This window comes from Pimephales promelas, chromosome 5, assembly GCF_988280905.1.
Source record: "Pimephales promelas chromosome 5, fPimPro1.hap1.1, whole genome shotgun sequence".
In the NCBI taxonomy this organism is placed as follows: Eukaryota; Metazoa; Chordata; class Actinopteri; order Cypriniformes; family Leuciscidae; genus Pimephales; species Pimephales promelas.
In genome coordinates this window covers 4,698,141-4,710,567 of record NC_142773.1, presented here as the reverse complement: position 1 = coordinate 4,710,567, position 12,427 = coordinate 4,698,141, and the positions used below count along the sequence as shown (strand labels likewise).

The window sequence follows — 12,427 nt, the reverse complement described above, 5'->3', positions numbered from 1 at the left end:
CTGTAGCTCAATAGAAAGTCCTTTGCGGAATAGAGTTTTTAATGTGCTCTCTACCCAGTTGGTTTGTGCCGCGAGGGTGCGGAAGGCGAGAGCATAATCCGCTGCGGATCTATTCCCTTGAGAGAGAGTCAATAACTGTTCACCGGCATCCCCCTGTTCAGATGTATGTTCGAAGACTTGACGGAATTGTTGAACGAACTCGCTGAACGAAGTGAACGAAGAACTGGTATTATTCCACACCGCTGTCGCCCATTCCAGTGCTCGTCCGGTGAGCAGGGAGCAAACAAATGCGATTCGACTGGAATCCGTACTGTACAGGGATGGTTGTTGTTCTACGAAGAGGGTGCATTGGAGAAGAAACCCTTTACATTTGGTCGGATTACCGTCGAATTTGTCCGGAAACGCCAGTCTCGGGGCTAAGGAAGTTGTGGGGTTCACTGGTGGATTCTCTACCGGAGGATTAACAGGTGTAGTAGGCGGATTAGCGATGGCGGATCGTAGCTCTTGCAAACCTTGGACCAGCTTCTCCGTGAGAGTCGTCAGGTGGCTGAGTTGCTGATGATGAAGATCAAGGCGTGAGGCTTGGGACGTGAGCTCGGATGAGATCTGTAAGACCGCTGCTGGATTCGTGGTAGGCGAAGTATTCTGTAACGGCACCCGAGACATGTTTGAATCCATATGCAGCTTTATTGAAGGTAAGTCAGACAGGCAAGGGTCAGAGATCGGCAAGGCAGGGTTATCACAGAACAGGCTCAGAGAATGGTCGAATAACAGGCAGAGAATCAGGACAGGCAGCAAACAACAATAATCCAAAACAATCCGGGTCGGGGCAGGCAGCAGACTAACGAGAGTGGCAGAACAGATCAAGGTCGGTACACAGGAAAGGCAGGCAAGGGAAAAACGCTCAGTCATTACAGCCGTGGCAATGCAATACTTCGCACTGGGTGAATGTATGAGTGTGGCTTATATAGGAAGTCCGATGAGATTCAGGTGTGTGTGTAATCAGTCCCAGTAGTGGTGCATTATGGAGAATGGAGTCCTGCTATGATTAATACTCCGGTGATGGCTCCCTCTGCTGGTTGAGAGGAGGCGGAGCGGGAGCCTGCTCCGTAACATATACTTTCTAGCTGTGACGTTACCTTACACTTGCCCGTTGCAATGTAAAAAATGAGATAAATAATGCACACAAATGAAAAACATGAAATTGTTTATTTGATTTCATTTATTTATTTATTTATTGTTGCCAAATGGACAGATCTTTTTTTAGTTTCCTCGGTAGCAAACGTTAGCCTAGCTAGCTTGCCAAGCTATTTTCATAAATAATCTGTAAGATCGTTTGTACCTTCATCTGTGACTGGAGGCCAATGTCTAACATCATCAACCCAACAAGTCTGCCTGGCTGTAGCTGTCATCAAGGGTGCGTTATCACCTTATCTCCGAGGTTTGTTTACATACCGGTGCATATGTCTATGCCGGTGTAACAGCTCAGTAATGGCGTCGCCACAAGATGGCAGCCTACACAAGAACGCTCGTCGGATTCGTCTATAGCGCATATTTTTAATCTGAGTCTTCTTTCCAACTCTATTCCCAAAAGTTGGAAAGCAGCCTATGTCCTCCCTTTACATAAAGGTGGAGACCCATCAGAACTGAATAATTACCGTCCAATATCAAAACTCTCTGCTCTGTCAAAGATCTTGGAATCATTTGTGAATGTACAGTTAAAACACTATTTAGCTGACCAAAACATTTTAAATAATTTTCAGTCAGGGTTCAGAAGTGGCCATAGCACTATCACTGCTGCTACATTAGTGATAAATGATATTATTGGGGCCTTAGATAAGAAGCAACATGCTGCTGCATTATTTGTTGATCTTTCTAAGGCATTTGATTCAGTTGATCATGGATTGTTATTGACAAAATTACGGTCAATTGGTTTAAGTGAGAAGGCTGTTGCATGGTTCCAAAATTACTTTGTTGATCGTACTCAATGTGTTTACGCTGAAGGTTATAAATCAGATTTTCTTGAGATAACCAAAGGTGTCCCTCAAGGATCAATCTTAGGACCCATTCTGTTTTCAATTTTTATAAATGACTTGGATAGAGATGTTCAAGCCAAATTACATTTGTACGCTGATGATACAGTGGTTTACACTCAGGCTTCCACCATTTTAGCAGCAGTGCAGGAACTTCAGACTGCATTTCAGGCATTGCAAAGCACATTATTGAGTCTAAAACTGGTTTTAAATACACAGAAGACAAAGTTTATCCCTTACAAAAAATTACTGCAGTTTTTTTAGAAGTAATACTGCATGTAGAAAATGCCGTTTTTTGGACACGAAAAAACTGCATTATTGCAGTATACAGTAGTTGGAGTACAACTGCAGTAGAACTGCAACATAACTGCGGTAGTATTACAATAATACTGCAATATAACTGCGGTAGTATTACAATAATACTGCAATATAACTGTGGTAATACTGCAATATAACTGCAGTAGTACTCCAATAATATTGCAATATAACTGCAGTAGTACTCCAATAATATTGCAATATAACTGCAGTAATACTGCAATATAACTGCAGTAGTACTCCAATAATATTGCAATATAACTGCGGTAATACTGCAATATAACTGCAGTAGTACTACAATAATACTGCAATATAACTGCAGTAGTACTGCAATAATACTGCAATATAACTGCAGTAGTACTGCAATAATACTGCAATATAACTGCAGTAGTACTACAATAATATTGCAATATAACTGCAGTAGTACTGCAATATAACTGCAGTAGTACTACAATAATATTGCAATATAACTGCAGTAGTACTGCAATATAACTGCAGTAGTACTACAATAATACTGCAATATAACTGCAGTAGTACTACAATAATACTGCAATATAACTGCAGTAGTACTACAATAATACTGCAATATAACTGCAGTAGTACTGCAATAATACTGCAATATAACTGCAGTAGTACTCCAATAATATTGCAATATAACTGCGGTAATACTGCAATATAACTGCAGTAGTACTACAATAATATTGCAATATAACTGCAGTAGTACTGCAATATAACTGCAGTAGTACTACAATAATATTGCAATATAACTGCAGTAGTACTGCAATATAACTGCAGTAGTACTACAATAATACTGCAATATAACTGCAGTAGTACTACAATAATACTGCAATATAACTGCAGTAGTACTACAATAATACTGCAATATAACTGCAGTAGATCTGCAATATAAGTGCAGTAGTACTACAATATAACTGCGGTAGTACTGCAATAATACTGCAATATAGCTGCGGTAGTACTACAATAATACTGCAATATAACTGCAGTAGTACTACAATAATACTGCAATATAACTGTGGTAGATCTGCAATATAAGTGCAGTAGTACTACAATATAACTGCGGTAGTACTGCAATAATACTGCAATATAGCTGCGGTAGCACTGCAATACATAATTCGACTAAAGTACAATACTACTGAAATGCAATACAAATAAAATGCTGTACAATACCATTGGAATACAACCAGAATATCCCAAATAAGTTCACACATCTGCAATAATGAATTAAGGTACAAAACAGTGAATGTCTCAAACTGCAATGCAACAAATAACGTGATTTTTCTTTTTATTTTATTTCAAATAACAGGCTGAGAGTTAGACAATGTATTTAAAGTGTTTATTTACAAATCATGCAAACATCTTCCCCCACATTATTCAGAGAAGTTGTGTTTTTTGAAGAGCTTATTCTTATTCCACTTCGTTCTTTTCACTGCCTTCATCTCAGATGTGGAAACACAATTTTGGAAGTAGTCTGTAATAAACAAACAAAAATAATCAGAGACAATCTTTTCAGTTACTCTTCACCACAGGCATATATTATGCTTAAAATGAATCTGCAAGTTAATGCAGGAACACGCCATGGGTTATTCAATGGAATTAATATTGTGCCATAATTAAACAAACAAATCCAGCATTTGCAAACAAACTCAATCTGCTTTGTAAAGGAAAACTCGACTCATAAACAAAGCAAGCAATGCGCAAGTGAAAAGGTCAATTTGAGCGAAAATGCAGTGTGAGACACTTGGTAGGGACGCAAATTATTGGATTTTGGCCGATATTCGATATGCCGATATTTGCAAACTCATTTTGGCTGATACCGATATTTATACACATTTCCCCCCATATAATAATATATATATATAAAAAAATACACGCACGGCCCGTGTACTTTTTCGTTCATTCATTATTCTATTTCGGAATGAAAGATGACATTTAAAAAAGGGTGCAACTTGGTTTTTTGTTTAAAAGAAAAAATCAGAAATGGCTGTATTTTGTTTTCCAAATGTATTGTTGTCATCAAACAATAGTATTAGAAAATTGGACGACATTTCCGATCGTTTTTTAATCTGTAATATTTATTTGTACGTTTATTGTATTTCAAATGACTCGTAGCCGAAAAGTGATGGTCCGCCGAAGATTGATGGCCGGCCGCGGGAGCGCGCGCCGCGTGTTACAGGTGTATCGCCCATTCACTTTACGAATGCAGTTGCTTTTATGTGGATCAAGCAGACATAACATGCAAATAAACATCACTCACCCAGTACAACCATTATTACAACCAACCTTCAGTGATTGAAGCCTCTACTTATTGATTGAAAGGTTATTTCTGCCCTGAAATATGTTGCTTATATTAATGAGGTTAAATCTGACTGATTATTACTCACCCAGTACTTTTGACCTATTAAAATACCTGTAAAGGGCCAATACAACCATTATAATGCAGTATTTTACCTGCCAAAAAGTGATCACTTGATTTAAAAAAACAACACATTTCAGAGCTAGATGGACTCTAATTTGACAAACGAACAAATTGAATGGTCTGAAAGTTAACTGGAGATGTTTTATTATTTTGTATTGGTACATCCTTGCCGCGAAGATGTTTTAAAAAGTGTTGGGGAGAATATTGAACATGGCAAAAGAGTGGTGAGTGGTGACATGTGTTAATGTGATCGCCCTCTCATCAGCGCTCCACTGGCGGAGGGTGGAAAATAGGCACAACACCGGCTCTGAGTCATTTGAAATTATGAAATTATAACTATTTTTGATCTAAAAAACATACTAACATAAGGGCAACCCAGGAAACATTATAAAATAATAATAAAAAAAAATGTCAGGGGACCTTTAAAACTGCTCTAATGAGGACACTCGACAAAACTGACATTTTGGCACATATTGTGTGTGTGTGTTATGGTTTGTTCAAGCCTGAAAAAGAACTCGATACTGAAGCGCACCTTTTCCTCCACACAGCTGGACATTTAAGTTGCTGGCGCTCATGCTACGTTCACGGTCGTCACGTGCGCATAGTATATCCACCACATATTGGCAAGGCTCATCGGCAGAGATATTACTATCGGCCGATACCGATGATCATTAAGCTTTTATCGGCTGATACCGATGTCGTGCTGATGTCATCGTGCGTCCCTAACACTTGGCTTTATATAAGAGATCTCGGCTCAATTTTCTCACAAATGCAGTTGAGCAACTTCCTCTTCTAAAACAGTAGACAGCACTAAACTAGGTGATTAATTTAGTCTCCCAGGAGAAGCCCACTTGCCTTTGCATACAGCTGTGGAAAATGACCAGTGAACAGGTGTTTACTGTATCTTACTGTATCTATAATGAACCTTTTTGAGGTTTTCTTTAGCAAAATGTTATTCTATATCTAGACATATCCATATTAGATTTAATCTTATTGAATTACATCCTATGTTAATTTATGGTTTATTGTTCAGCAATAATAATGAGTTTGAACACTCCAGATAAAAAGTTAAATTACTCACCCTCATGTCATTCCAACCCCACAAGACACGGGGAACACAACTGAAGATATTTTTGATGAAATCTTTTTGTCACTCCATTGACAGTCTACACAATTTGCCCAATAACATGCATTTCTGGAAAAAAGCAGAGACACACAATTTTTAAAGTCTGTGAGTGCATATTTGTTTCACCCCAGCCATCGTCTTCTGTGTTTTGTTGTTACCAGTACATTTTCCTGGAAATAGCAATCACACAAAAAAAGTAAGTTAGCCTACTTAAAAAAAAAAAAAAAAAATCTTTTCTACACATAATGTCAAACTACTGAACATAATTTGCTTGTATTTTCCAGTAAGTTAGTGTCTGATATTTCTAATATTCCTGATATTAAATTTAAACAAGTAAAGTCACCGTGTATAGCACTTCATACAATACAGATAGTTTTTTAAAAAAATGTGTTAAAAGTGATAGACAATATGCTGCAAAGGGCAAACATAAGTTACACAATCTGCTGTGACGCAGTTAACACTAACGTTAAACAGTGTAACGTTAAACCGGAGAAGCGGCGTTTCCTCTTATTTTCCCACCGGGTTGAACAACATATACGTAAAGTCTTTTTTACACCAATCTAAAATAAAAAAAAAAAGAGAAATATGAGGACATTATATGTTATAATTTACTCACCTCTAAGCTGAATGACTTGACAAGGCCTCGCGCAATGAACTTCTTTTCTTCCAGAAAACGCTTCTCTTCCATTCCACTTGTTAATGACCGTCGTCACCACGAGTAATGCTGTCATGTCTTTGTGTTTTAATTGTGATAGTTCATAAATATGAACCTATAGACGAATCCGACGAGCGTACTTGTGTAGGCTGCCATCTTGTGGCGACGCCATTACTGAGCTGTTACACCGGCATAGACATATGCACCGGTATGTAAACAAACCTCGGAGATAAGGTGATAACGCACCCTCGATGACAGCTACAGCCAGGCAGACTTGTTGGGTTGATGATGTTAGACATTGGCCTCCAGTCACAGATGAAGGTACAAACGATCTTACAGATTATTTATGAAAATAGCTTGGCAAGCTAGCTAGGCTAACGTTTGCTACCGAGGAAACTAAAAAAAGATCTGTCCATTTGGCAACAATAAATAAATAAATAAATGAAATCAAATAAACAATTTCATGTTTTTCATTTGTGTCCATTATTTATCTCATTTTTACATTGCAACGGGCATGGGTAAGGTAACGTTACAGCTAGAAAGTATACATAATATCGACCAACTACTGTTTTTAAACCATGGAAAGAGGTCAATATAACAGCAGGAGAACAATTATGTCACATAACATTACATTTAGCTCAGGAAAGCCATTTAATCATGACCATAGCATGTAAATTGAATAGAAAAAATAACAAGAGAGGAGATTTTGCTGATCACTATATCACACATTTATTATATTTTTTTACTTATGTCATTAAATAATTGTTATTATACGCGAATGTCCGCGTCTTGTACTCGCCCAGGAAATCTGTGTAAACGGTACGGCACCAGACAGGGGCAGTCGACCCGGGGTATTCACAATGTTTTCTCTTCAAAATTGAAATTTTACTGCCACCATTAAAACAATTTATAACGGAAACTGTTTACCCACTCGACATTATACAAGGGCTAACGTTGTAACGTTAGTGACAGTCGTAAATCGCGAGCTGTTTATTCCAGTGGACGCAAGTTGCAACTAAAACAATAGAAGGCAATGGCGCAACGCCACCCAGCAACAGCTCAGTAATGGCGCCCGCTTACTTCCGGTAGTTTCGCCGGATTCGTCTATATGAACGATCATTTCAGTGAGGAAATCAACCAAACCATATTTTATGGAGCAGACACTACGCGGAAAGACGCTGACTGACAGTAATGAGCATCAGCTGCTCTCGAGACTCGTTGTCAGGACAACGCCCGCGGCGCGCGAAGGAAGCTCGTCACATGGGCTATGTCTCGCACAAAACAGCAGAACTGCAGTACAGTTTAATATTGGTAGGCCAAGACTTCAGATGCAAAAAACAAAAACTTCATCTGTCTTTTTTTGCTCCTTTATATTTAGGTTCAGTAATTTTACTTTTTAATGGCAAAACTGATATCATTGCCTGAGAGCCCAATAAAAACAAAAAGATAAAAAAAAATTTCTCTATCAAAAAAAGTCTATCACTTTTTAAAGTGTATCACTGAACTGAAGTTATTGCTACTACTTCATTATACTGCAAATCTACAGTTGTACTGCAGTTTTACTTCACTATTCTGAAGTTTTACTTTTTGTACTGCTGTTTTACTGCAGTTGCACTTCAATGTACTCTAGTCACATTGTATCTATACTGCAGTTATACTTCGTTAATACTGCAAATCTACAGTTGTACTGCAGTCACATTATATCTGTAACGGTCACCAGGTGGAGTGCCCTTGAGAGTCACCAGAGGGCACTCCACACCAGATGTTCATGTTTCCCTCACAACTACATTTCCCAGAACTCACTGCCCGGACTCATCACTGATCACATTCACCTGTACCTCATTCACTGATTGCATTCACCTGTGTCTCATCCTGTTAGTGTGTCTATATATACCTTGTGTTCACATTCAGTGTTTGCGAAGTCTTGTTGTACTGTTTGTCTGCATTTCTGAGCATTTTCTGTGTTTGTTTTCTGGTTTTTTTGACTTTTGGATTGTTCTTGGATTTTGATTATTGCTGCCTGCCCTGACCTCTGCCTGCTTCTTGGATTCCCATTGTGTATTCTCCATTGTCCTGTCTGCTGATTCTCGACCCTGCCTGTACGACTATTCTTATATTAAAGCTGCATTTGGATCTACATCTCCCAGTCTCGGAGCAGTTCATAACAGAAGACTTCGCCACACCGAGATCCAGCAACAACCGACCAACAAATGAATCCAGCAGCACAAATCCGGGAGTTTGCTGGTCAGATCGCGGCCTTGGCCCTGGATAGCCGTGATCTGTTCCAGTATACCTGGGGGTTTGTTCCTCTCGCTGCCTCCTGCTCTCTCGGTGATGAGGCTATTAAGCTGTGTTACCAGCTAGGGGCTAAGGAGGTCAACCCGAGGGAGCTCCCCAATCTCTCGGGTCTGAACTGGAGAGAGGCTGTCTCCGTTTGTGAAGAGAGTTTCATTCCAAAGCCTCATCACGTCTCAGCAGAGCTTCCAGAGCCTCGTCACGTCTCAGCAGAGCTTCCACAGCCCGCGCTCACCGTCAGCCCTGCCGAGCCCCCGCTCACCTTCCAGCCAGAGACCGTACAGCCAGAGACCGTCAAACCAGAGTCTCGTCCCGCCGAGACAGCCCAGCCAGAGTCTCGTCCCGCCGAGACAGCCCAGCCAGTGTCTCGTCCCGCTGAGACAGCCCAGCCAAAGTCTCGTCCCGCCGAGACAGCCCAGCCAAAGTCTCGTCCATCCGAGACAGCCCAGCCAGTGTCTCGTCCCGCCGAGACAGCCCAGCCAAAGTCTCGTCCCGCCGAGACAGCCCAGCCAGAGTCTCGTCCCGCCGAGACAGCCCAGCCAGAGTCTCGTCCCGCCGAGACAGCCCAGCCAGAGTCTCGTCCCGCCGAGACAGCCCAGCCAGAGTCTCGTCCCGCCGAGACAGCCCAGCCAGAGTCTCGTCCCGCCGAGACAGCCCAGCCAGAGTCTCGTCCCGCCGAGACAGCCCAGCCAGAGTCTCGTCCCGCCGAGACAGCCCAGCCAGAGTCTCGTCCCGCCGAGACAGCCCAGCCAGAGTCTCGTCCCGCCGAGACAGCCCAGCCAGAGTCTCGTCCCGCCGAGACAGCCCAGCCAGAGTCTCGTCCCGCCGAGACAGCCCAGCCAGAGTCTCGTCCCGCCGAGACAGCCCAGCCAGAGTCTCGTCCCGCCGAGACAGCCCAGCCAGAGTCTCGTCCCGCCGAGAAAGCCCAGCCAGAGTTCCATGTCAGCCCTGCCGAGTCTGAGCCTGTTCACGTCACTTCTGCCGAGCCAGAGACGCTTCACGTCACTTCTGCCGAGCCAGAGACGCTTCACGTCACTTCTGCCGAGCCAGTGTCTATGGACAAGATGGCCGACTCAGAGACTCTTCAATGTACTTCTGCAAATTCAGAGATTGTTCACGTCACTTCTGCCGAGCCAGAGACGCTCCACGTCACTTCTGCCGAGCCAGAGACGCTCCACGTCACTTCTGCCGAGCCAGAGACGCTCCACGTCACTTCTGCCAAGCCAGTGTCTAAAGACAAGATGGCCGCCTCCAAGCCAGTGTCTACGGACAAGATGGCCGCCTCCAAGCCAGTGTCTACGGACAAGATGGCCGCCTCCATGCCAGTGTCTACGGACAAGATGGCCGCCTCCAAGCCAGTGTCTACGGACAAGATGGCCGCCTCCAAGCCAGTGTCTACTGCCAAGATGGCCGCCTCCATGCCAGTGTCTCCGGACAAGATGGCCGCCTCCAAGCCAGTGTCTCCGGACAAGATGGCCGACCCAGTGTCTCCGGACAAGATGGCCGACCCAGTGTCTCCGGACAAGATGGCCGACCCAGTGTCTCCGGACAAGATGGCCGACCCAGTGTCTCCGGACAAGATGGCCGACCCAGTGTCTCCGGACAAGATGGCCGACCCAGTGTCTGTTCCTGAGTTTGTTTCTGTGTTTGTGACAATTTCTGTTCTAGTGTCTGTTCCTGAGCCGGTGTCTGTTCCTGAGCTGGTGTCTGGTCCCGAGCCGGTGTCTGGTCCTGAGAGGGCATCACCGCCCAGGCCGCCCGAGGGGTCTTCACCGCCGTGGCCGCCCGAGGGGTCTTCACCGCCGTGGCCGCCCGAGGGGTCTTCACCGCCGTGGCCGCCCGAGGAGCCTGCTCCGCCCTGGCCGCCTGCACAGCCTGGTCTTCCGTCCTAGTTTCCAGGCCCTATTCTGCTCCACAGGCCTGGCCCTCCATCCCTCCCCCGGATCCGCCTCCGCTCCACCTCCCTCCTGAACTGTTTTTGGAGCGTCTGGAAGCCGCTCTTTGGGGGGGGGCTATGTAACGGTCACCAGGTGGAGTGCCCTTGAGAGTCACCAGAGGGCACTCCACACCAGATGTTCATGTTTCCCTCACAACTACATTTCCCAGAACTCACTGCCCGGACTCATCACTGATCACATTCACCTGTACCTCATTCACTGATTGCATTCACCTGTGTCTCATCCTGTTAGTGTGTCTATATATACCTTGTGTTCACATTCAGTGTTTGCGAAGTCTTGTTGTACTGTTTGTCTGCATTTCTGAGCATTTTCTGTGTTTGTTTTCTGGTTTTTTTGACTTTTGGATTGTTCTTGGATTTTGATTATTGCTGCCTGCCCTGACCTCTGCCTGCTTCTTGGATTCCCATTGTGTATTCTCCATTGTCCTGTCTGCTGATTCTCGACCCTGCCTGTACGACTATTCTTATATTAAAGCTGCATTTGGATCTACATCTCCCAGTCTCGGAGCAGTTCATAACAATATCTTTACTGCAGTTATACTTCGTTAATACGGCAAATCTACAGTTGTACTGCAGTCACATTATATCTATACTGCAGTTATACTTCGTTAATACGGCAAATCTACAGTTGTACTGCAGTCACATTGTATCTATACTGCAGTTATACTTTGTTAATACTGCAAATCTACAGTTGTACTGCAGTTTTACTTCACTATTCTGAAGTTGTACTTTTTGTACTGTGGTTTTACTGCAGTTGCACTTCAATGTACTACAGTCACATTGTATCTATACTGCAGTTATACTTCGTTAATACTGCAAATCTACAGTTGTACTGCAGTCACATTATATCTTTACTGCAGTTATACTTCGTTAATACGGCAAATCTACAGTTGTACTGCAGTCACATTATATCTATACTGCAGTTATACTTCGTTAATACGGCAAATCTACAGTTGTACTGCAGTCACATTGTATCTATACTGCAGTTATACTTTGTTAATACTGCAAATCTACAGTTGTACTGCAGTTTTACTTCACTATTCTGAAGTTGTACTTTTTGTACTGTGGTTTTACTGCAGTTGCACTTCAATGTACTACAGTCACATTGTATCTATACTGCAGTTATACTTCGTTAATACTGCAATTCTACAGTTGTACTTCATTGTACTGCAGTTATACTGCTTTAAACTGCAGTTTTACTGCAGTTGTACTTCATTGTACTGCAATTATTTTTCGTAAGGGATGGTCTTCTCAAAAGCTTGATGTAAAGAAAAAGAACCGCACTCTCTAGTTAAATCTCATGAAGTTTTATTCATTCACCATGTCCACATTCATTCATTCACATGTCTCAAAAGCTCGAACACAACTACCTGACAACTGTGGCCTCTTGTCCTTAGATCGGAAATCAATTGAGAGAGTGTCTTCATACAAATACTTGGGGATATGGATAGATGAAAAGCTTTCCTTTAATGAACATATTTCTGTTTTAGTCAAGAAACTTAAAGTCAAGCTTGGCTTCTATTTTAGAAACAAATCTTGTTTTACTTTTAGTGCTAAGAAGAAACTTGTGGAAGCTACTTTTCTGTCTGTAATTGATTATGGAGAAATA

General features: G+C 42.5%; 1 long non-coding RNA gene across 1 annotated transcript; it reads right to left on the bottom strand.

Annotated features, from left to right (window-relative positions):
• Positions 1-3,642: 3,642 nt before the first annotated feature.
• Positions 3,643-6,680, bottom strand: LOC148980459 (uncharacterized). Its single transcript, XR_016168441.1, has 3 exons — positions 6,528-6,680; positions 5,867-5,980; positions 3,643-3,837 (listed from the first exon to the last, which is right to left on the bottom strand). It is a non-coding gene; the product is annotated as an uncharacterized LOC148980459 (long non-coding RNA).
• Between the last annotated feature and the right edge of the window lie 5,747 nt (positions 6,681-12,427).